This window comes from Hyaena hyaena, unplaced genomic scaffold (genome assembly GCF_003009895.1).
Source record: "Hyaena hyaena isolate Hyena2069 unplaced genomic scaffold, ASM300989v1 scaffold_313, whole genome shotgun sequence".
Lineage (NCBI taxonomy): Eukaryota > Metazoa > Chordata > Mammalia > Carnivora > Hyaenidae > Hyaena > Hyaena hyaena.
This window is the reverse complement of record NW_024080945.1, coordinates 1,825,198-1,853,162: the sequence shown is the minus strand read 5'-3', so window position 1 is coordinate 1,853,162 and position 27,965 is coordinate 1,825,198. Positions and strand designations below refer to the sequence as shown.

Below are 27,965 nucleotides of genomic sequence, written 5' to 3'. Positions count from 1 at the left end.
TTACCATGTTTAATCAACTATTTATGGAAACTGGAGTGATATGCCTTTCCAGTGAAGAGGAAAATGCTTACAAAAGTGTTTGTAAATTAGACAGATACAGCAGGAGGCTATCACATTGTGTTTGCTATGATGTTTTAACCGAAGTCGCTGTTCCGCGCCCCAGAAGAGAAGATGGAGGACACGTTCTGTGGTAGCATGGAATTCAGGATTTCTGCTGATTAACTTTGTCTGGATCTTTGAGAAAACCTCTGATGATCTTCTGCGTTTTTCTTTCTTTCCTCTTGGAACCATGAAAATGAAATAGACACAAATTCAGCCATCAGAAGAGCAAACAATCTAGTGAGTAAGGTAAACAGACATCCCATCAACACAAAGTGGGCAAAGAGGGCATCGGGTGGGGAACTTCCCAGAATGGGAGTCAAGTGTAGAATGTGATCATCTTCAATGCCCAAACTGAAATGCTGGAATCGGGGAATCCTTTTTTATTTATTAAAAAATTTTTTTTAAATGTTTATTTGTTTTTGAGAGAGAGAGACAGTGTGAGAGAGGAAAGGCAGAGAAAGAGGGAGGCACAGGATCTGAAACAGGCTCCAGGATATGAGCTGTCAGCACAGAGCCTGACACAGAGCTCGAACCCACAGAACATGAGATTGTGACCTGACTGAAGTCGGGCGCTTAATCGACTGTGCCACCCAGGCGCCCCAGGGAATCCTTTCTTAAAATAATACTTTTTTTTTTTTTTATCACAAGTTCATTGTAGGCAGTTTATAAAATAGAGAAAGGTCCAAATATGGAACTAAAAATTCTTCTAATATGGCCCAGTGAAAACCACTGTCAAATGTTGCTATATATCAGGGCACGTGGGTGGCTTAGTCGGTTAAGCATCCGACTTCAGCTCAGGTCATGATCTCACAGTTTGTAGGTTTGAGCCCTGCACTGGGCTCTGTGCTGACAGCTCAGAGCCTGGAGCCTGCTTTGGATTCTGTCTCTCTCTCTCTCTCTCTCTCTGTCCCTTCCCCCACCCACTTATACTCTGTCTCTCAAAAAAATGAATAAACATTAAAAAATTTTTTTTACATGTTGCTATATATCATTCTAGTCAGTTTTCTATGCATACCTAGGAATTTTAAAAAGACGGTAGAATCACATTGTAGATTGTTTTACAAACTGTTCATTTAACAATATGCTGTGGAATATACCATGATTATTTTCCCCTCACAATTTCATGTCCTCCTACTCCCAGATTTTTAATGGTTTTATAATCTTTCATCCTATGAATACACAGCATTTGATGGATCCACTCTCCGAGAGTAAGACATTAACATTGTTTTCAGTGTTTCACTAATATAACTGATGCTGTGATGAGCATCTTTGTGTATCTGTGCATCTTACTGAGTTTTTCCTCGGGATACATTCCCTAAAATGGAACTGCCAGATTGTAGGTAGGAAAATCCAAGCCCAGCCACGTGGCCGATACTACGATTGCAAAAGGCAAGCTGAGACATTGACCCCTGTATTTCAGCAACGTTTGTTTTTGCTTTATGATTTCCTTTATATTGTGTACACATTGATCCTGGAGATAAAAATGGTCAATCCGGGTCTGCCAGTAGAAAGCTCTCCTCCTAGATTTTTGGCTGTCATTTTATGACCACTAGCAACTTCACTCTGAATTTGGCTGACACGACTTGTTTTACCTGCCTTTAAAATGCATGAACAGACCCTCACCTACTTTACTTACAACTTGCTGTCTTCTGATTCCTTACTGCGTTATTACTTCCCAGGGTCAAAAATCACAGTTCTGGCTGATATGCAATCGCACACGAGAAGAAACAGTTGAGTTTGATAATACACCCACAGTGTCCAAAACAAAAGTTTGACCTCAGCTATATGCATGATGCATTAATTTTTAAAAGCTGTTACAACTTCCACTATAGCATTCCATGTTAGTGGTCATTTTTAGGGTAAAAACCTCACATTTGACTGTACGCTAAGAACACTGATATTTTTACAAACACCCTGGAAGATATGCACCTGAAATGAGGTGGCCAAAGGCACCTTACTCATATTGTTTCAGAGGTCGGCTTTCAGAATTGTCAGCTTATGAGAACGGTAAATAACTCTCTATTTCCACTTTCGGGTTTCAGGACCCTCGCTGGTTTTGTTCAGCCCTTCATTTCACTGCTTCAACATATTGTTTGTTCGGAGCGTGTGTTGTACCTGGAACGTGATCCAGCCGGTGTCTTCACAAGCTCGCAGTCTCATTCAGGAATGGGTAAGTCAAAAAACTTTTATAATACAGTATCCTAATGATTAGCATAGGGATAAATGTACTGTTGGGTCCCTTTCTATCTTCTTCACTTTCTCCTCTTTGCTCTGTTTCCTTTGAGTCTTCCATTCACTGCCTCAGTGTTTCTAGAGAAGATCTGGACTGGGGTCGGCATGGAGCACAAGACGGCGGCTGAGGGGTTCTGTAGGGCCAGCCAGAGCCCCGGAGATGAGGGAGCATGTGCCGTGGGGGCTCCCTGGTGCAGCCTTGCCCCATGCATTTGGGGACCCTGGGGCCAGAGCACAAATGGAGGCCACTTTCCATCTGTGGCAATCTATAAAAGGTATAAATCAAGTTAAAAAGCTCTTAACTAAAATATAATTTCAGATGGACAAAGCCGGAAAAATATGTGCGAAGCTATGGTTTTATATGGTACAGAGTTGGAAGACTCTAAAGCAGCTGGAATTGATTATTATTGTCCATATATGGATGTTCTGTTGATGGGCCAGCAATGTTTGGATAAGAATGAGAGGGTACTTATACCCCTGGGCACACCACTGGTTCTGCTGGTGATTGGGACTGGGGGCATGAAGGGGGACCTTTTACTTCTGAAGTTGGGTAACTTTTAAGAGACATGATGAGATGATGGGCGATTTTATTTTCTTTTTCTCTGCTTTTCCCTATTTTGCAAATTTCTAAAATAATCATATGTTGCTTATATAATTGGGGAACAAAACTAAAAGGAAAGAAAAGGCAAGACTAGAAAACCACTCTAGGATGGGAAAGCGTCTCACTGAGTTAAACTTCTAGAAAAAGGTGTGCTTCAGTTCTTAGGCCTATGCGATTTAAACCATTCACTGAAGGGAATCTCGTTTCTTCAAGAGAATTGGAGAGGCACCCAACTACCCAAAAATGGCCGCGAACCTGTATTTTTAAAGAAGAACGTGTGCATCTTTAGAACTTACTTCCTGACCTTTCTAGGCATATTATTTTTACAAACAATCTGTTTTTCAATGACTTCAGACATTTCAGAGTATGGATTATTTTCATAATGAGATATTGCATTTACTCGGCAACCTCAACTTTTCAAAGTGCTTCATGTCAATCCTCACACATTGGTCTTCTAATAACCGCAGGAGGCTGGAAAATGTTATCTCCCTTTTCCAGGAAGGAAAATGAGCCTCAGAGAACTGAGATTGAGTGCACATGTCACAACAGCTCCCGATGGGACACGGACAGAGTATAGTTCGCTTTCATCTGAGTCCCATTCTTGTGCCACTGACATTAGTAAACTTACACACTGGGTTTCTAAACGTGTACATATTTTTCAGACATTTTTGTAAATATTCCCACTGTTGTTTGTTTCTTCTTTTATTTTTTTTAATCTTACTTATTTTGAGAAAGAGAGGGGGGAGAGAGAGAGAGAGAGAGAGAGAGCACAAGTGAGGGAGGGACCGAGAGAGGGGGAGAGAGAGAATCCCAAGCTATCAGCGCAGAGCCTGACTTGGGGCTTGAACTCATGAAACTGTGAGATTATGACCTGAGCCGAAACCAAGGGGCGCACACTTAACTAACCGCCTGAGCTGCCCAGGTGCCCCTGTTTGCTTCTTTTAAAATAGAAGTTATCTTTAAAAGGCAGCTACAAGTTCTCAATAAGCTACTAAAGAATACTCAGCACCCTTCTAAGGCATGCCTGACTCCCTGTAAGTAATTCCATAAGTAAGGATCTTCATAGAAGCTGCTAATTAGCGCTAAGCACCTTTAGAGATGCCTTCCAGGGTATGTCCAAAGATGCACTGTGTGTGTGTATGTGTATGTGTTTGTGTGTCTGTGTTTCTGTGTGTGTGTGTGTGTGTGTGTGTGTGTGTGTCTCAGGCGGGGGGCAGGGGGGCAGGGAGGCGGTTATAATACTTTCCCCTCAGAGACTCAGCCGATTTTCTGTAATGATGAGAGACCAGAAGATTATTTTACTTAGTGCTTAAAATATACATAAGTACTAGGTTAGTATCATTACAGGATAAACAGTATCCCATTTACTGAATCTATTTCTTCAACTGGGATCATTTTGAAATGGCCAGTGGTTACCCATTTCTATGGGTAATAACGCTGCATTGCCTATTTGAAAGTCACTAAGGAAGTCGATCTTTAATGTCCTCATTATAAGAAACAGATTTTTTTTTGGTAACTATGTATGGTGATAGATGTCAACTGGACTTATTGTGGTGATTATTTTGCAATATAATGTCGATTCATTATATCTGCAATATGATATCTAATACAAATATCAAATCACTCTATTCTACTCACATTATGTTCTATGTCAGTTGTACCTTAATAAAAACAAAGCAATGCTTAGCTGCTTTTTTAAAGTTAATAAATCTATGGTGCTATAAAGACAGTTCATTTGATTTTTGTAATATATATTTTCACAAGTTAGTGTTTTATTAATTTCAGAATATAGTTCAAAATGTTTATAACTTAACTCATGGCTTACTTGTCATGGTTTACTGAGATGTATGTAAAAGTCTAAAGGACTCACTCCCACACCACACCACACGAACCAACAGCCGTAATTAACAAAGGCTGTTGGTCATGACAAGTAAAAAAGATTTTTTTTCACCAGAAAAAAAATTATGAAACCAAACCAAAAGTCTCAGGCAAATTTATTTTAATTTTATTTCAAATTCTTCAAGTAAATCTGGAACTTCAGGTAAAAGGCTGTCACTCAGTCAAAACACAACAAAACCAACGAACAAAACTAAGCCCTCGTTGTCCAGGATATGGAGATCCAATAATGAAGTCCCCATGTAAATGGAACCAGAGTTTTGCTGGGAAGAGACCTGTGTTTGATCGAACCAGCAGACCCTTCACAGAACTATTTTACAGCTAATAAAACAGAGCAATTTAGAGAATCGAGGATGTAATGTCAGCCTTGTAAAGAAGTCTCGGAAATCTTTAATAGTTGCATAGACAACCCTGGTTTTAAGGTTCAAAGATTCTTCTGTCCTGGAGGAATCCTGGGTCAGCAAAAACCAGTGCTCACTGGCACAGCTGCTTTGGGAGAGGGTGATGTGTGTTTCCAAGAGGAATGTAAAACCCAGCTCCCCACAGCAGATCACTGCTCAAGAGCCTTTAGCCTTTGGAGCTCAACTTATTGTCTCCTAGTGGCTCTCTAGCCCATGGACTGAAAGTTGATGGGTCCGAAGCAAGAGGAAAGCCATCAAGGAGGACAATTACTGCATAATTCCACTTGTATGAGGTATCTAAAATAGTCAAACCCAGGAGTGCCTAGGTGGCCCAGTAAGTTGAGCGTCTGATTTCAGCTCAGGTCATGATCTCGCCGTTCATGAGCTCGAGCCCCACAATGGGCTTGCTGCTGTTGGCATGGAGCCCACTTCAGATCCCCCATCTCCCTCTGTCTCTCTGCCCCATCCCTGCTCACACTCTCTATCAAAAGGAAACAGTTAAAAAAGTAAGAATAAATTGAAATAGTCCAACCTGGAGAAGCAGAGAGCAAAAGCAGAGAGCAAAAGCGTAACCGGTTGCTGGGGGTGAAGTGAAGGAGGAAATAAGGTGGCGATCCGTGGGTATCGAAGCTTCAGTAATGCAAGATGAATGGATTGTGGAGATCTGCCATATGACTCTGGGGCTAACGGTTAACCAGCCAGTATTGTCCACCTAAAAATCTGTTAAGAAGGTACGTCTCAGGTTGAGTATTCTTATCACAATAAAATTTAAAAAACCTTTTTTTTGAAAGGACTTGAGCACAAACCACAAAAATGGCAGGAAGACAAGTAATTAAAAGGATATAAAAAGAAAGTCCGAGGCAGGTAGCTCACACCACCAGGACAGTGCCTGAACATAGTGACTCCATTCCGAGAGCTGAAGTTGCTCAAGTCACCACGGTGATTTACAAGGTGGGGTGCTCCTCCAACAGGCAGACCTTTGCTTGCCTTTGTTTATAATGCCAGGCAAGGTACAGGGCATCCTGAGTTACTACCCAGAAACAGCCAACTTTACAGTCTAACCACACTCTTTCAGTCCCCAGTCCCCAGCCTCACACTGGGGCATTGTGTGGGCATTTGGAGGAAGAGTAAGATAATAGAGAAGATCTGGAGAACCTTCTGTTTTTATAACCTTACTAATGACTTTAACACTATTTCTTTGACCTTCCCTGCCAACGTGGACACCCCCCCTGGTGGAGAATATTCTGGGACATATATGGCTTTTCTGCTTTCTGTCTGAAGGGGGAATTGCATTTTAACTGTAACAGTATGATCATTGCTTCTGACAGATTGGAGATAAAAAAATCACTAAACATAAACACCAGACTTCTTCTCCCCAAGGGCAGAATTCAACAGTTACACAGGCACATACATTTTATTCCTATACATTCATTTTATTCATATCCTTATCATAATTATGTTGACACATTAATATAATTAATCTGCCCTGTTGGAGAAATTAGCAGACGTCTCACAGTCTTGGAAAAAGGAGGGCAGGCTTCTTCCATTCACTGATTCTGTGTCAGTTTCGGCCAGTAGCAAAATAATTATAGTAAAAAGCTCCAGCAGATCTTAGCATTTGCAGGGCAGGGTCATAATTGAACTAAAACTGTTAAGAAATATGAGAAGATCAGCTTTCCACTGCCCTTAGCATTTGTGTAACACGGGGGAAATATTAGTGAGTCTGTTATTTTAAGTGGGCGCCAGCCATTCAGAAAGCTAAAAGCAGCTATATCTAAGCCTTTTTAAGTTTTCTTAGTCATGGACTCATGTTCTGTCCTTTCGGTTGATGGCAACCTGACTTTGAGCCAAGCAAACAATAAGTGAGGAGCATAAACAAGACGGGTCCCTCTCACTTTTACAGTTGAGGTACATCCTTAACAAAATCTATGACTGTCTGGGGATTTATGTGCGCCACGTCTACGATCACCACATCGCAGCTGTTTAAAAATCTAGTAACGTCAGGAATTACTCTTCTGAGCAGGCTGTAAACCTTTGCAGAGTTATTTGGGCATAACCGATACAGTTTGCAGGGAGATTTAAACATGATTATAGCTCATAACTGTCAACAAGTAACACAAAGCCTCCTTCCCTTAATCAGAAAATCTGAACTTCAGGTGTTGAAATTGAGTGGGGAACGGCACCATCTGCTACCATCTCCTGACAACCCAGAACCCCCTCTGAGGATCAGCAGCCTTCCAGCACTCTTCGCTCCCGTGTTCTGGAATTTCCAGGAAGCTGGCTGCCCACACTTAATGGGGAGGTGAAGTTGGGATGTCTGGGAGGCCAGCGTGCACCTGTCAGCTCTCAAAGCCAATCAGAGACGTCCCATCGGGTCAGGAGGTCCTGGCAGCAAGGCAGCCCGATGGGGGTCCCAGGGTGGCTTGGTGGGAGGGGCTTCATTCTCCTCCCCTAGCGCCCCAATGATGTTAATAAGCATTGGGATGTATCCCACAGCTCTCACCGGATTGTGTCTCATTGGCCCCGTGTCACAAAGGCACATTGTGGTTCAGGGTAAACGTGGACTTGTGTAAAGTTATTGGCAGATGTCCCAAACCTTGACCTCCACCTAGAATTTCCTAATGCCATAAGGTAATAGAATAAGCCAGGTCTGAGCAGAATGGTATGTATGTGTATTAGGCTAAATCTATTTTTAAATTACTAATCCATTTGAGCTATGCGGCTCACATTACAGAGGATGGAGGATTTAGTGTTGCGTATGTAGAGACACAAGAAAATTTGTTATGTAAATGAACCCTAAGTACATAGTGCTTACACGGTGGTGAATTCAGGGCTCACCGGCCCTCACAGAGCTCCAGGGCTAGTGAGGGAGAAGAAATGAGGCAGTTCTAAAGAATTCTTTGACAGGAAACAAAAACAAAACTAAAAACCTTCCCCTGAGCTGGAAGACCAGACCGCAGGGACACCCAGCTCTGCACTTCCGGGAGAAAAGTCCTATCAGAAGGCTGTGGAGGTGCTAGCTGTTGGGGTGGCTGAGGGGAAGGGAGAATATTGAGGTCAGGGAGCCCTTGCTTGGAGGCGGGACCTCAGTCGTGAGGGCCTCCCGAGGTCTCACTGGGAGTTTTGGGGTTTAACGTTAAGAATGATGGGAGCCATTGAAGGTGTGAAGCAGGCGTGTGATATGATCCTATCTGGATTTTAGAAAGTCATTCTCCATTTTGAACTTATTTCATATCCATACTCATATGGACACTCTCTACTTAACAGTTTGCAAATGATGAGGGCTACAGCTGGATGCATTATTGTCATTTTCTAATACAGGAGTATAATATTGGCATTATTATGTAAGGCATGTTGCTTTGTTTTAAATGACCATGCTGCATATCAAATAATAATAATTATAAATAACCTTATTAAATTCCTATTTAAACATATATTTGATTCTTTAAATAGAATTATTAGTTATGTAATTATTTAAATATAAATTCACCTTATATATTGGTTATTTAAATAGAAATATTATCAGTTATTATTTAAAACCATAGTGATAATAATATAATAATAATTCTTATTGTTATAAATAACAATAATTTATTACAAGCTCTTAGCATGCCAGAAACTAAGCTTTTGATACATTTTATAATGGAATTCCTTTGAAAAGCAATTTTTGCCAGCATGATTGGGTGAGTGAGTGACAGGTGTACAGCTTTGTACTTACCGACCAGGCCACTGGAGACCAGACCTGTAAGCCCGTCTGCCTGTGTGTAGGCAGCGGACACCAGTGTAGCCTCTTGCTGAAGGTGTGTGAGCCACATTCCAGCCCAGAGGTTTAAGGAACTTTAAATGAAGTCCTATTAGTGTTCCCATTTTATGGATGAGGGTGTTGAGGGTTAGACTTAAATCACTAGCATAGGTCATCGGAGAAGCAAAGAGCGGGGGCAAAATCACCATGCTGCCCATTAAAGGAACTTCAAATCCAAGCTAACTCATTGGAGGGAATGATAATTAGAAACGTGGACTTAGTGACATTGGAATATCTTCATTTTAATGAAGGGCCTTGCGGAAAAGGTGAACTGAAACTACAAAGAAGGTGACGAGACTCGCTTTGTATCAGGGATGGAAGGTTGTGAACGGCTTCCCCAATACCCCTGGACTGGGAACGGAATCGGACTGTTTGGCTAGTGGCATATCTGACCTATGTAACAATATAACAAGCATAACTGGAATTTTATCCCAGTGAAATAATGGAAGTGGCTCCTCTCCCCAGTATATTGTACCAGCCATAATTATGTTTTCCTAGTGCGTGTCCCTATCTGGGAGATTGCATATCACCTTCCTAACCACACGTGTGATGAGTGCTTTAGCGGAAGATAACATTATGCTCTTGTTAATTGCCTGCTTATCTGGGCTGACATTTCCAAACCCACACAGAAAGCCCATAACTTTGTGCTCAAGAATATTTTAGTCCCGCTAAATGAGCATCTAACTGTTGACATCCTAAATAAAAGGGTTGACTCACACGTTACCCTGAAGCCAGAGCTGTGTTCTTAGATGGTGTCACCTTACAGAGCTCCCGGTGTCCTTAAAAAAGAGTCTGCCTCCTCCTGGACTCCCATGAACTTCTCTCCATCCTTTCCGTCTGCAAGCTGGAGGCATGCTAAATGGTAACAACAGAAAATGAGACGTTGTCATGTGGGAAAACGAAGCAAGATAGGCTAAAGAAAGCAGAGAACTTCCTCGAGAATAATTGGATTGAGCGTCTTATTCATAGAACAGACTTGAAGCGGAGGGGAAGACAAATTGATTTCTGTGGGGCTTACTGCCTGGGCCTGCAGAAAGGAAGCCTTCTTCATGCCTCTGCAGCGACTGGGATATGGATCCCCAGGCCAGGCTGGTCCCTCAGCCTCTCTCTCCCCTCTTTAGCTCTGGTTGTAGCACAGGCCGCAAATAAATTGCTAACATTTAAGTGCATCTGTTGCAAAGACAGAAGCACAGAGGACACTGGGGAAATTTCAAACCGAATTTCAGGACTGAGCTCATAAAAGCATGCACCATCTGTGGAATTTTGCTCATATGCATCCCCATAATGGAGGGGGCAATGCAGAAGCAAAAACAAGAGAAAGGGTTGTAGTAACTGCATTGAAAACTCCAAGTCTCTAGGCTCAGATCAGTTCCCAGGTGGCGCTTGGACCAGGCAGGATCTCCGTGCCTTTCCTCACACCGAGCCCTCTGGCCCCTGGGGACTTAACTGCTTGAATAGGCAGGTTACGTGGATTTCATCCTGCCCCTGTGTCTACACACAGCCTCCTCCCCGCCCTTTTCCTGGCCCTGCGCAAATATTCAAGCCTTTCCATCTTTCTTCCTGCTGGTTTGCTTGAGGCTGGGACCAGAGTCTCGGCTCTTTCTCCCTTATCATCCCCGTGGCAAAACTGAAACAAAAACAAAAACAACCCCCCCCCCCAGATCATTTTCTGATAAGCACTTTACATTTCTATGGTGCAGGAAAAGGGAAGTTCCTTCAGAATCCCTTTATAGATGATCGCTCTCATTGTCTAACAAGCTTTTCATTGTTTGTGATTTCCATTTTCCTGAGCAGTTCAGGGCACTTTGGAAAAATTTTTCTATTCAGCACTTTTCCACTCATAATTCACGAAAAAAAGAGTCATGCAGTATAATAAAGATAATTAGCTCCGACTGAAAATTATAAGCTTGGCAACACAGAGCCCCTCCACCGCACACAGTATCCATTTATCGTTTTGTGTATTCTCTGTCAAGGCTAATCGCTACTTCTGTAATTACTAACCTGTTGAAAGAACAAAGGAAAATGCAACGCAGTACTTCAATAAGTAACACTGTTTCTTCCAATACCATCTCAATAAAACTCTTCTGGAACAGAATCTGTCTTTCCCATCTTCCAGTAAAAAAAACTGCTCTTGTGTGGCCGCAAAAGTATGATCAGCTATTACAGGAATGACTTTCAGTGCGTATGTATGGAAGTGGGGCTTGAATTTCTTTCATTGAGATTCTTGTAAAATAAAGATGGCTCAGAGTGACGATCTCATGCTTAATAAGGTTCAACATTTATGCAGCACGGTTCCTCTTTATTAATTTGTTAACCTTGGCGCAGTGTGGGAACGAGCACTGTGTAAATGACCATATGCTTCCTCTGTTAATGCGTCTTAATCCAGACCGGCAGACACTTGTCCTCTCCCTCGGAGAAGCGATATTGCAGATTATGCCAAACCAAAGTGGAGAAATACAGAGACAAATATAGTTCTGTCTCTTTTCCAGGGGTGCTGCACATTGGGAAGTTTTTAAAGCACAGGTTCTAATTTTCATTCATTTCATCCCTCATTTACTTGCTTATCCCTCTTGATTCCGCTCATGATTCTTGTCCCTTCTACACCTGCTGTGGACCTAAGACTACCAGGAAATAATGCACGCTCTTTTGAACCATGCATGAAATGAACAAAGAGGGGTGTAGATTCTGGCTTTTCAAGATAGTCGAGGCTGCTGTCACCAGCCTCCCTCCAGAGAGAAATCTGGGACCTCAGAAATAGGTGTCCATAGGAAGAAGTGCCTATGCTGGACACACATAGTCAGATGCATGTATTCTTCAATCCAAATGGTGTTCCTCTCTTCATCTCTTAGCAAGAGATAAAAATGAGCAATGTTGTAAATGAGATCACTGGGACATTGTCATTAATCTGTGAAGAATTAGAGGGAAAGAGGGATGTTCAAAAACTGAGAAGCCATTCTGATTTCCAGAAAAGGAATGAAAGTGGATTCTGGCCAAGATGTTAGGAGAGATTATTTACAGAAGAAGCTGTGATCAACAGGAACTAGCTCTGATTCACTAGGAACAAATCACATCAAAGACAATTGATTTCTGTCATTGATAATGTTTTAAGCTTGCAGATAAGGAAATAAGCTACATTTTGGACATTCTTTCTTAGTCTGTATTTGGACCTTCACAAAATCACTCATCATAATCTTGTTGAGGAATTGGCAGATTATTAGCTGAATATTATTAGTATTAGCCATTATTATTCATATTACAATCAAGCTAGGAAAACTGAATGTGTTTAGAGAGAAGAAAACAAAGCAGTGCAGAATTAGGCAATATATCTACAAGAAACTGTAGGGAAAAACAATTTTTTTGGCAGAAAAGGAAATGGCTTTATTTTTTTTTTAATTTTATTTTAGAGACAGAGAGAGTATGTGAACAGGGGAGAAAGGCAGATGGAAAGAGAGAGAATCTTTGATCCCACGACCCTGGGATCCTGACCTGAACTGAAACCAAGAGTTGGACACTCCACCAACTGAGACACCCAGGTGCCCTGGAAATGTCTTTAAATATGTATATAATTATTATGCAGAACAGTGATTAGAATTCTGTTGAGTAGCACTTGGACCACATTGGGACTCATGTTCTAGTTCAATCATTGGAGCCATCCAAAGTTAGAACAGGGTTTCTCAGAAGGTCCAGTGAATACTCCATTATTGCACAAGCCATAATGACCACAGGGATAATCAAGGCAAATGACCTTGGCAGTGGCTACTTTACAATAGATTAGAATCATACAGTCTACATCACCTTTACATATCAACTGCTCTCAAATCCTTTCTAGGCAAGCCAAAGCCTGAAGCTGTGTCCTTGTCAGAATTTAAGGACAAGGGATTGAGCACGTGCTGTACGGGTCTAGCCTAGGACTTCTGGGAGTGATTCAGAAAGGAGCTGGACACTACGTTTTGGATGAAGGCCATGTTGGGAAGTTCCAAAGAACTTTGGAAAAGATCATGTTGAAAGGGGAGGGGGAGGACCTCATCAGAAGCAGACTCTGCACCTGGGTTTGCGGAGGGGTGGGGGGCGGGGGGGAGGGGGAGGTACAAGCTAGTGGATTGCAGGGCGAGACACAAGTCTACAGCAACCTCTGTGAACGGGAGGACTTGAGGGGGGCCTTCCTAGACTTGTCTTGTCACTGGCAGACAGCTCTTCAGGACCCAGAGACAGTTCCAAAATTATCACATGTTATCCTCATGGCTATGTTTCTGGGTGGACAGGGAACGCACCTGTGGCCTCATGTTTTCAGAATAAGAACCTCAGAATGGAGCTCAGGGAGAGGATGTAAAGCTTCCCAAGCCACACAGCAAGGGTAAGGCAGAGTGAGGCATGCCACATGGGTCTCCTGACTTCAGTGGACAGCATCAGGCTGAGGCAGATGTGAGAACACAGATAGCAGACCAAGAATTAGAGAAAAATGTATCTTATCTCCGGGGCACCCTCTTGTCCTGAGTTCTAGAATTTCTGCAGCTCCAGGTAACTGTAAAACTTTAGAGGTCTTCCTCTGGATCTACCCATCGGCCTACACATCCGATATGGTTTTGAGGTAGAGCTCACGCAATCAGTTCTTTTTCTGGATTCTTTCTTAACATCATATCAGATGGACGTTCATTTGCCCCTGTTTATAATTACAGACTAAAGGAAATTGTCCTAGCTTTTGAGGAGTTGGACATTTGCAGCTACTCATTTGCAATTAGACAGCTTACAGCTATCAGTCTAAAAGTAAGCTGATGAGGTCTTTATTAGTCTGTAACCAGATCCCCAAATGGAGGCTGGGCCTGAGTGTTTGAGAGGATCTGGGCTTACTAAATCTCCTGGGCACCACTGTCATTATTTTGGAAAGAAAACTCTCCCTCACACTTACATTTACATCTTTAAAAGTAAACAGTTTGCTGAATCATTTATTGAAGTTAATCAAATATTACCATTAAGAAGCCAGCTCTTGTCCTTCTAAAAAGGATTTTTTCTAAACTGGTAAAGACAGAGCTACATAATAATAGATTAACAAAAAGATATGAATATGTAAAGAAGGCAGACTAATCACTCTGAGGCATAAATTATTTCAAAGAAAAACCAAATTACAGTTCTTGATAATGAGAAGAGCATTTCTGACTTTGCAACCATTCTAAGTGGGGCATTGTGGTCTTCGGAACATGAGTCTTAGCTTTCCAAAGACTGTTGAGGCTTGCATTGAGTTATGGAAATGAGAAAGGATTTATTGGCAGAGTTTTCTTCTCACCTTAGTTGAGCATTTCGTGAGCTGTCAGAGGGGTAAGGAGGCTCTAAATCCTAATTCCTGGGACCTTTGTTGTGCCTGTTTTATGGGGGAGTTAGGAAGTCTTGGAAGACTCTTGTCTAAACTGTCTAGTATGGGTAATTATGTACAGAGGAAGGTAATTCTGAAAACCTTGTGGAACAAACAAAATGGAAAAGTTCAGTTAAAACAAGACTGTTAGGAACATAAAGTGGAACTTCCCTTTTATCTCCTTCACTCTGCCTCTAAATGTCTTTTTCTTCCTTTTCCATTAATCCTCCTCAATAGACATGTTCTTTCTCAATTTCCAGTTATCAAATAGATAGCTCATTGCCCCATATTGCACTGTCTAATTGATGGAATTATGGGATTATCTCATTATTTTATATGACCTAATGTGGGAGATATAAAAGTATTTTAGATACACTCCTCATCTAGTTAAGAAGAGTGTCCCTGTGTAAAGGTAGAGCCAAAGAGACGAAGATAATTCAATGCCAGACAATGGTAAGTTCCTGGCAGTTGGTACAGATCATTAGAGCTGTATAAATTCAAAAAAAGAGAGACTCTTTAGGCTCAGGCAGTCAGGGAAGGCTTCCTGAAGATGAGCACTGAGTTGAGCAATCCATGGTGGCTCAAGTTCACACTGAAGGCAAGTTCACCCAAAAGGCTTGCACAAGTGTTACTCAAATGTGGCCATTTAATTGCAAAATGACTCAGCCCAACTGCTACATACTTAGTTCTTTGTGGGTACTCAACATTCTTTGTTCTCTGACTATGCCCCAGAACACCTAAATGGACACGTTGACCTAGTATTGTGCTGTGCTTGCGGTTGGATTCGGGATCGGAGGCCAGATATAGGTGAGCCAAGGCAAGGTGGAGGCAGTCATGAAAGGGGGTTTCTCTGAAGAGTTGAGTTGCCAGGAGCACAACAAAGTTAGAAATCAAAACAAAGGTGGGGCGCCTGGGTGGCTTAGTCGGTTAAGTGTCCGACTTTCACTTAGGTCATGATCTTGCGGTTCGTGGGTTCGAGTCCCGCGTCGGGCACTGTGCTGGCTGCCGGTTCAGAGCCTGGAGCCTGTTTCAGAGTCTGTGACTCCTTCTCTCTCTGCCCCTCCCCTGCTCACGCTGTCTCTCTCTCTCTCTCCTAGAAATAAAAAAAAAAAAAGAAAAGAAATCAAAACAAAGGCAAGCCTGGAACCAGATGGACAGGGCACCAACAATCATGGCGATACGAGGTGCTAGGCAGATGGACACCTCAAAACTAAGTCTGCCTTTCACAAAACTGTTCTATGGACTTCATACTGGAATAAAACTATGGCAAGAATTAAGTAGTCTAGAATCCAAAATAGAGACTGATTACTTAGAAGAGGAGGTAATTAGATTGTGCTGGCGTTGTGAAGTATTTGGGGCAAAACATGGAGGCCACCCTTCATGCTCGGTTGTGCTTTTGGGGGTCTCATAGTTAACCGAGCTCAATTTCTAGACCGTAGAGCGAGAAATATGTATTATGTTTAAAAATTGGTTGTGGGGAAGAGAGGTCATATTGGTTCTGAAATCCGCTCACTGGAGCTCTCAGAGTGCTGAAGTTTGATCGAATCAGCTCCCCTCTTCCCCCGCTCGAATACCCCGTGCCTGCTGGAACTTTCCGGAGAGGCTAACTACAGTATTCATCTCCTCAATGTAGGCAGACCTTATGATTTTCAATGAAAGTGCTCATGTAAGACCTTTAAAACCAAGACCTGCGTGTTCTTCATGAAAATGTAAGAGTCCGTGACATTTAGGGTAACAGAAGGAGTTGCTCTGATATTCTTTGCTAAATTTACAAGATTTGGCTAAAACCCCAAGCGTCTGTCCCATCACAGTGGCGTATTAGTCACTCTTTAAGAGATTTAACGTGCTGTATTTTGCAGTGTGAGTGTGGTAAATGCCGTGAACTATAGGACTGGTGGGCAGATCCATTGCCCAGATTCAAGCTCAAGCCACTTAAATTTTTTTTTCTTTTCACTAGTGGCTCTATGGAGTTAACATTTAGTTTAACTGAGCTGAGACCTAAGCATTCAAATCTTCTGTGAGAAGAAGAACCGAAGAACAGAAGGGAATCACAGAGTGTCCATTACGGTGAGACCAGTCTCCTAAAGATCGCCTCGTGTGGCATTCACGTGTTTTCTCGCTGAAGCCGGAGCTGATCTGAAACTGATCTCAGAAGTAGGGTTCTGAGATCGAATAATTTGTGGGACATTTGGTTAAGCAAAGTCAAACGAGTTTCTTTGCTGTAGGACTTCTTGGAACCTTTTCTTTACTAATACAAGTTATGAATCAAGAGGGTCACATGTTTATTTCCCTGACACATTTTTTTTTTCCGGTTTACAGACATAGGGTTCTGAGAGATGCTGATTTGTTTTCTTTTCAGGAAAGAAAGCAAGGCCCAGAGTGGTCCAGGGCTTTGCCCAAAGTTATAAAACCTCCTACATGCAAATAGCTGTAGAATGATTCACTTGAATGGTAGACCACCATAGACGTGTAACATTGAATGAAGAATGGAAGGAGAAAAGATGGTGCCCATTTCTGAAAAAATTAATGGCTCTGGATTTGAAGTTTTGACACACGTCTGGAAAGAGGCCAGGGACAGAAGAACTTTGCTGGGCCAGACTGGATCAGGGCATATGATCTGTTGGGTGATGGAGAGCCCGTAGGCGAGGCAGCTCCCACACCAGAGAAGCTCACCAGAAGCCACTTTATGTTCACCACGATTTGCATGGATATTTTGGCCCCAACAATAAGGCTGGATGGATATTGGGGATTCATTGTGGACCTTCAATGAAAAGAGAGCATTATTCTCTAATAATGAACATTTGTGGTGGCTTATCAATCTTCTGGGAGATAGATAACACAGTGTATATTAGTAATACACTTTTGTTTGTTTTAAATTTTGCACTAGAATATATTTCCAAGCATGCCTGGAAGAATACCGTTAGAGAGGGACTTTACTTTTCATTAATAATTTTAGGAGAAAAAGTTTATAGTAGGATTTGTGACCCACAGATCCCAAAGTGTTACATAAATAATACAGGAAACTGCAAAATGATCTTATGTAAAGTCACTCCACAAGATGCATGTTTAATTAGCACCTACTAATAAAACAGATGCATGTGAAATTATTTAGGGTGACATGTACTATTCTGAACAATACGATATCAGTGCAGGATGCCAAGGGCATGCAACATAACCTGTTTTTAATTGAGCATTTTATCACCAAACAGAATAAGAGACAGCTTGTGTTTTATATATTTCTGTAGTACATCATTATCCAACAATAAATGCAAAAATAAATTACAAAAAAAAAAAAAACTTCAAGCAGGAAAAATATTTAAAGGCACAGATTTTTTTTTTTTTTGGATTTAGCTGTTCAAGGATTTTATATGAAAATTAAGAGTTGGCTTAGTAGCATGCTAGTTATTAAAGCAAAACTTTAGTGCTTTCCTTTTAACTTGACCACATTATTTTTAATCTATTTTAAGAACTACCTTTGAAGAATAGCCAGGAGCATTCTTAAAGATATGACTCTCAAATTCAGAATTTCTTTGGACTTTGTAAAAACTCAAAAAGGAAGCTTTCTTTTAGTTGAAGAAGGTTATTTTCATTCACACACAAACACACACACTCACACACACACACACACACACACACCATCAAGGAAATGACTGGCAAATCAGATGGTAAGAAATAGCTAAAAGGGAATTCGTAGTAGGACTGACCTCATGGGCTTTCAGTATCCAGCACTCTTCTGGAAACTTCTGAGTTAGATCTCTTTAATCAGTCTTTGGCAACAATTCTGAAATGTCAACAGCAGTTGACTATTTGACTATTTGCACAGACTATTGCTTTTTTTCTTAAAAATTTTTAATGTTTATTTTTGAGACAGAGAGAGACAGAGCACGAGCAGGGGAGGGGTGGAGAGAGAGGGAGACACAGAATCTGAAATAGGCTCCATGCTCTGAGCTGTCAGCACAGAACCCAAAGTGGGGTTTGAACCCACAAACCGTGAGATCATGACCTGAGCCAAAGTTGAACGCTTAATGGACTGAGCCACCCAGGCGCCCCCAGACTATTGTTTTTTGAAATATAAATATGGAAGGGTTAAAGGGCAGCACTTCCTACTTGCCTTGAGACCATTCAAGGCGGTGACCATGGTTCATTGTTTGTATCTGACCCTCTTCTCTGTGTTATTTCAGGACCGGCTATGTCACTTCTTATTATCCAGCCGCTGCCGCTTCCTCTTGCCCCATCTCCCTACGCTTTCAACCTGTCCCTGCCCTTGCAAGTCACAGCCGAGTGCTGGTAGCCCTAGTCATGCAGCACCAGCGTGGGACATGGATTTACTGCCAGGTTGAAATGCGTGAAAGAATCTGAATCTTGTTCTGACCTGTAAGGACTATCCGTTCAGAAATCAGAAGAAATTTGTTCCCTCCTTCCCCCATGCAACATTCAGAACGTATTTTAGGTGACTACTGTATTCACAGTGTTGAATTAGGTGCTATCTGGTGAGATAGGCTTATTCTTGAGGAGGTTATAACTTAGCAAACAATATAATGGGAATATTTTAGAGGACGAGGAGGTGACTAAGATGAGAACCTACAGATGTGTGATTTCTTCTTAAAGTTGATTGGAATACAGAATCCTGGCCTTCTGGGAGAGGCATATGCTGTTATTTCCATTGCTTGCATACCATATATGTTTTTGGTTAAATACCTCTAAGGCAGTTATGGGTGCATATTGTACACTCACGTCCTTTGCAATAGAACTGATTTACTTACATCTGTCATAGAAAGGATTTGAAATGGCATACACAGATAAGCTGAACTTTTATCTACATCCACATGAATGCATTTTGTAGTGCTTATTTATTTATTTTGAGAGGGGGACAGGCGGGGTGGAGGGGAAGAGAATCCCAAGCAGGCTCCATGCAGTCAGTGCAGAGCCTGACGTGATATTCATCCCACGAACTGTGAGATCATGACCTGACCCCAAATCAAGAGTTGGACACTCAACCAACTTAGCAACCTAGGTGCCCCAACATGAAAGTATTTTAAATGCAAAAGCACCACTAAATAAGAATATATAGGCACACCTCAGAGATATTGTGGATTGGGTCGCAGACTATTGCAATAAAGTGAATATTGCAATAAAGCAAGTCAAATGAAGTTTTTGGTTTCCCAGTGCATACAAATGTTTATATTATACTATAGTCTATTAAGTGTGCAATTACATCATGTCTAAAATATGTATCTATTAAAAATACTTTATTGCTGAAAAATGCTGAATATCATCCGAACTTTCAGCAGGTCACAGTGGAGGGTCTTGCCTCGTTGTGGATGGGTGCTTACTGGTCAGGGTGGTGGGTGTTGACGGTGTGGGTGGCTGTCACAAGTTCTTAAAATAAGACAACGGTGAACTTTGCCACATCCATTGACCCATTTACTTTTCCTTTCATGATTTCTCTGTAGCTCGTGATGCTGTTTGATAGCATTGTACCTACAGTAGAACTTCTCTCAGAACTAGAGTTCATCCTCTTGGATCCTGTTGCTGTTTTCTCAACTCAGTTTATGGAATATTCTACATCCCTTGTTGTCATTTCAACAATCTTCACAGCATTGTCGCCAGGAATAGATTTAATTTCAAGAAAACACATGCTTTGCTCGTCCCTAAGAAGCAGATCTGCATCCCTTCAAGTTTGATCATGAGACGGTAGCCATTCTGTCCCATCTCCAAGCTCCACTTCTAAATCTAGTTCTTCTGATTCCACCACATCTGCAGTTACTTCCTTCACTGAAGTCTCAACTCCCCCAAAGTCATCCATGAGGGTTGGAATCAACTTCTTCCAAATTCCTCTTCACGTTGATATTTTAACCTCTTCCCATGAATGATGAAAGTGCTGAATGGCATCTAGAATGGTGCAACCTTTCCAGAAGGTTTTCGACGGACTTTGCCAGATGCATCAGGGCAATCACTGTGGTAGCTGTAGCCTCACGAAGTGTATCTCTTAAATAATGAGACTTGTGAGTCAAAATGACTCCTTGATCCACGGGCTGCAGAATGGATGCTGTGTTAATAGACATGAAAACAGCGTTACTCTCATTGTCCGTCTCCATCTGAGCTTGGGGTGACCAGGCACATGGTCAATAAACAGTAATCTTTTGAAAGGACTCTTTTTTCCTAGTGGTAGGTCTCAACAGTGGGCTTAAAATATTCCACAAACCATGTTGTAAACAGATGTGCCGTCATCCAGCGGTGTTGTTCCATTTATAGAGCACTGGCAGAGTAAATTTAGCATCATTCTTAAGGGCCCTAGGATTTTTGTTATGGTAAATAAGCACTGGCTTCAACACTAAGTCACCAGCTCATTAGCCCCTAACGAGAGAGTCAGCCTCAGCCTGTGCTTTGAGGCTTTGAAACCAAGCAATTACTTCTCTCTAGTCATGAAAGTGCTCGATGGCATCTTCTTCCAATAAAAGGCTGTTTTGTTTACATTGAAAATCTGTGGCTCAGTGTAGCCACCTTCATTAACCGCCTCAGCTACATCTTCTGGAGAACTTGCTGCGGCTTCTATGTTGGCACTGGCTGCTTCCTCTTGCACTTTTATGTCATGGAGATGGCTTCCTTCCTCAAATCTCATGAATCAGCCTCTGCTGGCTTCAACTTTCCCTCTGAAGTTCCTTCACTTCTCTCCACTTTCATAGAGGTGTGGGAGCCAAGGCCTTGCTCTGGGTTAGGCTTTGACTTAAGGGAATGTTGTGGCTGGTTTGAAGACCTGTCCAGACCACTCAAACTTTCTCCATATGAGCAATACAAGCATATTTTGCCTTCTTATCATCTATGTGTTCACTGGAGTAGCACTTTTAAGAACTTTTCCTCTGCATACACAACTTGGCTAACTGTATGGCATAAGAGGCCTAGCTTTTGGCCCATCTTGGCTTTACTTTTAATTAAAAAAAAAGTTTTTTACAGTGTGGAGGTTCCTCAGGAAACTAACAATAGAACTCCCCTATGACCCAGCAATAGCACTGCTAGGAATTTACCCAAGGGATACAGGAGTGCTGATGCACAGGGGCACATGTACCCCGATATTCATAGCAGCACTTTCGACAATAGCCAAATCATGGAAAGAGCCTAAGTGCCCATCCACTGATGAATGGATCAGGAAGATGTGGTTTATCTATACAATGGAATACTACACGGCAATAGGAAAGAATGGAATCTGGGCATGTGTAGCAACGTGGATGGAACTTGAGGGTGTTATGCTGAGTGAAATAAGTCAGGCAGAGAAGGACAAATACCATATGTTTGCACATATAGGAGGATTAGGAGGAACTTAACAGAGGACCATGGGGGAGAAGAAGGGGAAAAATAGTGGGGGAGAGGGAGGGAGACAAACCATGAGAGACTCTTGAATGCCGAAAACAAACTGAGGGCAGATGGGGTTGGGGGAGGGTAAGGGGCTGATGGGCATGGAGGAGGGCACTTGTGAGGATGAGCCCTGGGTGTTATATGGAAACCAACTTGACAATAAACTATTTAAAAAAAAGTAAATAGACATCTGTAACTTCCCCAGTAAGACGAAAAGGCTGCATATGTTTATGCTTTAAAAACTCTCTTCCTGCCTTTCTCCAGCCTGACCTCAATGTTTTGATATTATCTAGAAACTGAAATAGGGGTTATTATATATGTATTTTTTCTTTTTTCTTCAAATGTAACTGTTCTAAATAAAAAAACTCTAGTAAGATAAAAAAAAGTAAAGAAAAAAAATAAGAAAAGTTTTTTAATGTTTATTTTGAGATAGAAAGACAGAGTGCAAGCAGGGGAGGGTCAGAGAGAGAGGGAGACACAGAATTGGAAGCAGGCTTCAGGCTCTCAGCTGTCAGCACAGAGCCCGATGTGGGGCTCAAACCCATGAGTCATGACCTGACCTAAGTCCAACACTTAACTGACTGAGTCACCGAGGCACCCCTGACCCATCTTGGCTTTAGACATGTCTTCTGCACTAAGTGTAATCATTTCTAGCCTTTGATTTACTGTGAGAGATGTGTGACTTTTTCTTCCACTTAAACACTTAGAGACCATCATAAAATTATTAACTGGACTCATTTCAATATTGTCATGTCTCAGAAAATAGGGAGGCTCCAGAAGAGGGAGGGAGATGGGGACACAACCAGTCAGTGAAGCTGTCAGAATACACACAACATGTTTGAGGTCTGCCATCTTGAATGGGTGTGGTTCATGGGGCCCCAAAACAATGAACAATAGTAACTTCAAGGATCACTGATCACAGGTGACCATAACAAATATAATAATAATAATAATGAAATAGAAATATTGTGAGAATTGCCCAAATGTGACAGAGACACAAAGTGAGCAAATCTTGTTGGAAAAATGACACAAAAAGACTTGCTATATGCAGTGCTGTCACAAACCTTTAATCTTTAAAAAAGAAGTACACTCTGTAAAGCACAATAAAACCAAATGCAGTAAAAGGACGTATGCCTGTAGTGATGCATTCTTTGGTGAACTGAAAAATGCTTTTGAAATGTAAATATTAGCTTCATAAGTTCTCTGGCTTAAAGCCTGGGTTTGTGTATGTTGGGTACTCCAAAAGTAAGGCACACCTATGCATATTTCTTAGCTGAAAAAAATCTGGCATTGATTTAAAACTTTGCATCTCAAATTCCATACACATTTCATATACCGCCCTCACTTTCCTTTGACTTCACTTTCCCCATTCATTTCACCTGTTTTCCGTTTTTTCTCCTTTTACTGTAAGTCTCTGTGTAAGGTGCCTTAAATCCTTTCTGTGTCTAGATGGGATATTACTAAATAAAATGTAACGGCGTATCTTCCTTCTCTTTGTGATACAATATATTCTTATGTCGATATACCAGAGGCAGGAGAACCCTATTCGATTCGATGGTGGCATTAAAAACAGTCACTAACTGGGCACTGGCAAAACCCTGTTAGGTTTCTAATTTATAAGAGTCACTTTCTGTTAAAGCTCTGTGCCTTTTGGGGCCCTAGAAAGCAGGGCACACATCTTCTCTCTCAAAGAGATGATTAACTTGTTATATAAGAAGGGGCTTTCCCATATAGCTTTTGCATATGAAGCAAAAAAAAAAAAAAAAAAAAAAAGATTCAGCCTGCCAGCTAGCCTCCCCGAATGGCAGAGGCCGGGCAAACAACATTTTCAAACCTTTTATGTATCAACAGAATAAAATATTTTGAAGACACAAAAGTCACATATGGCTATCCCAGAATATCACAATCCATGAATATGGGTGTTATTGTTTTTTGTTCTGCAAGAAAGCTTCACACGCTCTTTCACAGATATGCCCAGTAGAGCTTGATTCATAATAGATTCATAATAGATGCTGAAAGATAAGTACACCAACTGACTGTAAAGTAGTCACCCATGTTTTCTTTGCTGTTGACAAAGCTCACAACATTTTCTTTGCCTTGGAGTGAGAATAGGGAAATGTAATCTGAAAAGCAGATGGGGTAAATGTTTGAAATTGACTATAGCTGTGTGAAGAAGTGACTTCTTTACCTCAGTGAGTCCTTTGAGAAATACTTTCTTTTTTTTAAATAGTACTTCGTCCCCACTGGAGTATGAAAGGAAAGGAGAAATCTGAAAAATCCTTTAGAATGTTCTGAAGGAAGGTACAGTAAAAAAACACATACAGCTAGTTGGCTTTTGTAATACAGAAAACCCAAGGAACCCAAAAGCCCAAGTTCCGGCTGCCACCTGTCGACTAGTTGTGTGACCTTGGCCTTAGTGTGTTCATTTTCTCGCTCATTCAGTCCATCAATATTTAGTAGGGTGTTCAAGGCACCCTTCTGGATAGAGGATTCATGGGACAGAGACCCAGTGCTCTTGGAGTTTGTAGTCACTAGCTTCCAAGAGAGAAAGAAGACATTTACAAAGTCAGGTTATAGAGTGGTAAAACCGAACACAACGGGAGTTTAGAAGTTTGAATGAAGCCATCTTGTAAGGTCTTTCTGAGCTCTATAATGCTGTAACAACCTTGTCTCGACTGGGAAGACAATTTCACTGTTTCTGATTTTCCATCTTAAGAAATTATTATTATTATTTTTTAAATGTTTTATTTATTTCTGAGAGAGAAACAGCGAGAGCAGGGAAGGGTCAGAGAGAGAGGGAGACACAGAATCTGAAGCAGGCTCCAGGCTCTGAGCTGTCAGCACAGAGCCCGACGCGGGGCTCAAACCCACGAACTATGAGATCATGACCTGAGCCGAAGTCGGATGCTTAACGAACTGAGCCACCCAGGCGCCCCTCCATCTTAAGAAATTATTGACTAATGACTAGATTGATCACATCAGGAATGGGTCATGGCCCTTACAAACTTTGTGGTAGAGCTGGTAAGCATTAACAGGAACTAGCCCTGGGTCTCCCTGTGAGGCCAGGGAGTGGGGCTGGAAATTGAAGCTCACCATACAGGCAAGTCATTGGGAGCGGGGAAGCCAAAAATAATGGCAAAGTATCCCAGTAATTGGCCGACTCCGCATGAAAAATTCAGAGCGGGAGACACAGACAAGCAAGACAGAGCAGACAAGTAGCTGATATGGAAGAAAGTCAGCAGAAAAAGAAAAAGGCTTACAGCTTCCCAGAGGGTTTCATGCCCCCTCCCCCCCTACACATCAGGCAGTAGACAGGCTAGTGGGGGGAGAGATTCGGAGAGATTATAGGAATTAGCAAACTGGAGAACTAGAGAAACTGATCATGTAATTCAGTCCAAGTCCAAAGGCCTGAGAACCAGGAGAGTCACTGCCTGAGGGCAGGAGAAAATAGATGTCCCAGTTCAGACGGACAGAGAAAATTTACCCTTCTTTCACCTTTTTATTCCATTTGGGCCCTCAGTGGATTGGATGATACCCATTCCCATGGATGAAGAAGATATTCTTTAATGTACCAGTTCAGATGCTAATGTCTTCTAGAAACATGCCCATAGACAAACTCAGAAATAACATTCTTCCAGCTGTCTGGGCATCCTTTAGCCCATTCAAACTGACAATAAATTAACCATCACATGTGGTAAGAGGAAGTTTACTAAGAGCTTCAGGTAAGTTTCCTTGGCCCTAATGGAGATGTGCGGAAGAGATAGCCTTTCCTTCCCACTGGTCTTGTAAGATGAGAATGGATACTATTACAACCATTTCACAGCCTGCTTGAGCAGAAGGAGCAGGGAGAGGGTCAGAGCCGTGGGAACACCAGAAGACAGGCTAGGCTCTGCAACAGGTCCTTATGTAAGACCTGGCTGACCTCTAGACTTTCAATCAAGTGAGCCAATAAAATTCTTTATTAAGCCAATTAACTTGGATTTTCTGTCGCTTGCAGCCAAAAGCATTTTATCTAACATAGTGCTTCAAGTGGGGGCTATTTTCTCATTTGCAAGCTAGTTTACAAATCACGCTGGATCCTATAGGATTCTAAAAGCAGAAACAGGTTATTGAAAAAGAATCAATTTAAAAATACTGAGCCTGCTTCAATTCTGAGGCTATGTGGCACAGAGCGATGGACCAGACGTGGCTTCTAGCCCCGGCTCTGCCACTAACTACCTGTATGTGACAGGCCATCTGGTTCTTCTGCTTCTCTGCTGTAGAATGAGGCGTTTGAGTTACATCCTCTGTAGATTTCCTCCGGCTCCACAATTTCTTTATAAAAATGCGTCAAATTCAAGAGTACTGGTAAAAGCACTCATGTTTCAGGCATTTTCTCAGGCACCAGGAATAGAACATTGACACATGGTTCCCATGGCCATGGAGCTTGGAGTCTGTGGTGGTTCCATTCTGTCCAGAGCAACTAACCTGACTGATGGTTAACAGAATGGGGACTGAGCTAGAGGATGTTCTTGATGTTTCTGTCTGAAGCAGACTAAGACTAAGACAAATCAGGACTGTTTTGGTCTGAACAGATGAAGTCAGGGAGAAATAAGATTTACATGAGGAAAGTAAACGCAGACTAATTACTCATTTTTTCCCCCTAAAAACAATTCTTGAAGCTCAAAATAGGAAAACTTAGGACAGATAAACAGAAACGAAGTTTAACTTTCCTCTGTAACTGAGCATCTGAGGGCTAGGACACTGTGGACAGCTTTGTAATTTGCTCCAGCTTAAAATCAGGGTGTTTTGGATTTGGGAGTATGGGTTTTCTGGAGAGAAATTCTTCGCCTCGTTGCACCTTCTCTGCCTAAGATAGAGAATAAGTAGACTGTGGTCACCAATTGCCTACCCCATGATCCTTAAAAGATACAGAGTGGTGGGAGGTCTCTGAGAATGTCCCTGGCAGTTCCCTGTGGGGATCCAAGGGTCTATGAAGATCCCACATCTCTGCCCACAACAATATCCAAGATGGAGTACTCTCCACAGCATCTCCTATTTGCGATGGCTTGGATCGCGGGGACACCACAGGGTAGCTTCCAGATGAAGTGCCTTTCTTTCTTAAGATCCTCACAGTTCTTGCTGCTGTTGACCACCCCCAAGGGTTGCCTGCACACGACACCAACTATGATAGAAAGAACACAAACCTTAGAGTTCAAAAGACTAGAGCTTGAGTTCCAGGTCTATCATTTGCACATCATGTGAACTCGAGCAGGTCATTTCACCCCTTTGAGCCTCAGTTTCTACCCTGTAAGTTGGGAATAATACCCTGTAGTGTTGTGAGTAGTACCTTGATAGCACATGCAAAATAACTAGTAAAGTGCCTGGCAAAGAAAGTGGTCACAAAATGCTGCCTCGCTTCTCCTTCCCAAAATCCCTCATTAGCCGGTCAACCAGAAATTACTGACCACCCCTGGGGGGTCAGGAAAGAGAGTTAGCAGCAAGATCCCCAATGGCTACTTTGGTAGCTATTCTGTTGCTACCTGACTCTTTTAAGGAATAGAGGGGTCTTCTGAAGGAGCCATTAAAACATCCTGAGACCTGCAGGTGGAAAGCCAATCTGGGCAGTAACATCTCAGGGTGTTCCATTCCTTCTGCGTCTTCTCTTTTTTCTTTTTTTCTGATCCTAATGTGTTGAGTAACTCCTTCCAAGTCCTCTTTATAGTGGCTTGCTGCCAAAGGCGATATGAATGTGCATATAGATCACTCCCAAGGGCAGCCTTTGTTCCTAAGAGAGGTACAAACTCACACCACTTGAACAGTGGATGATGACCTTGGCTTAGGTTACATTTGAATAAGGAATGCTACAAATATGGTAACAGTTTCATTCAAGAGGAAATACAGGATAAACTATGATTTTAAAAGATTTAGCTGGATTCACTGAAGACCAAATTCAATAGGTTATTAAAAGAATGGTTTGAGGAACATCTTCAGCCTTGGAAGTTACATATATAGTGGTAACTTTTTCTCACCATTTCCTCAGAGTGTTATTCTGAGATGTCTCCATAGTTCTGTGATGATATGACAAAGCTAACCATTTCATGGGCTGATTTTTATTCTTGTGTTCATCAAAAATATACCACACTGCAGCATGGTTAGACTCTCCACCTTCTGCTATGAAGACACGACGATGGATCAGAAATGGCCACTATTGTTAAGAAATTTCAAGGCAAGAGGTTTTAAAACATCAGG

The 27,965-nt window shown here is 41.8% G+C and overlaps 1 long non-coding RNA gene across 1 annotated transcript; it reads right to left on the bottom strand.

Moving 5' to 3' along the window:
* LOC120242686 lies at positions 1-26,105 on the bottom strand. Its single transcript, XR_005531136.1, has 4 exons — positions 25,953-26,105; positions 9,752-9,889; positions 5,765-5,952; positions 1-280 (listed from the first exon to the last, which is right to left on the bottom strand). It is a non-coding gene; the product is annotated as an uncharacterized LOC120242686 (long non-coding RNA).
* Between the last annotated feature and the right edge of the window lie 1,860 nt (positions 26,106-27,965).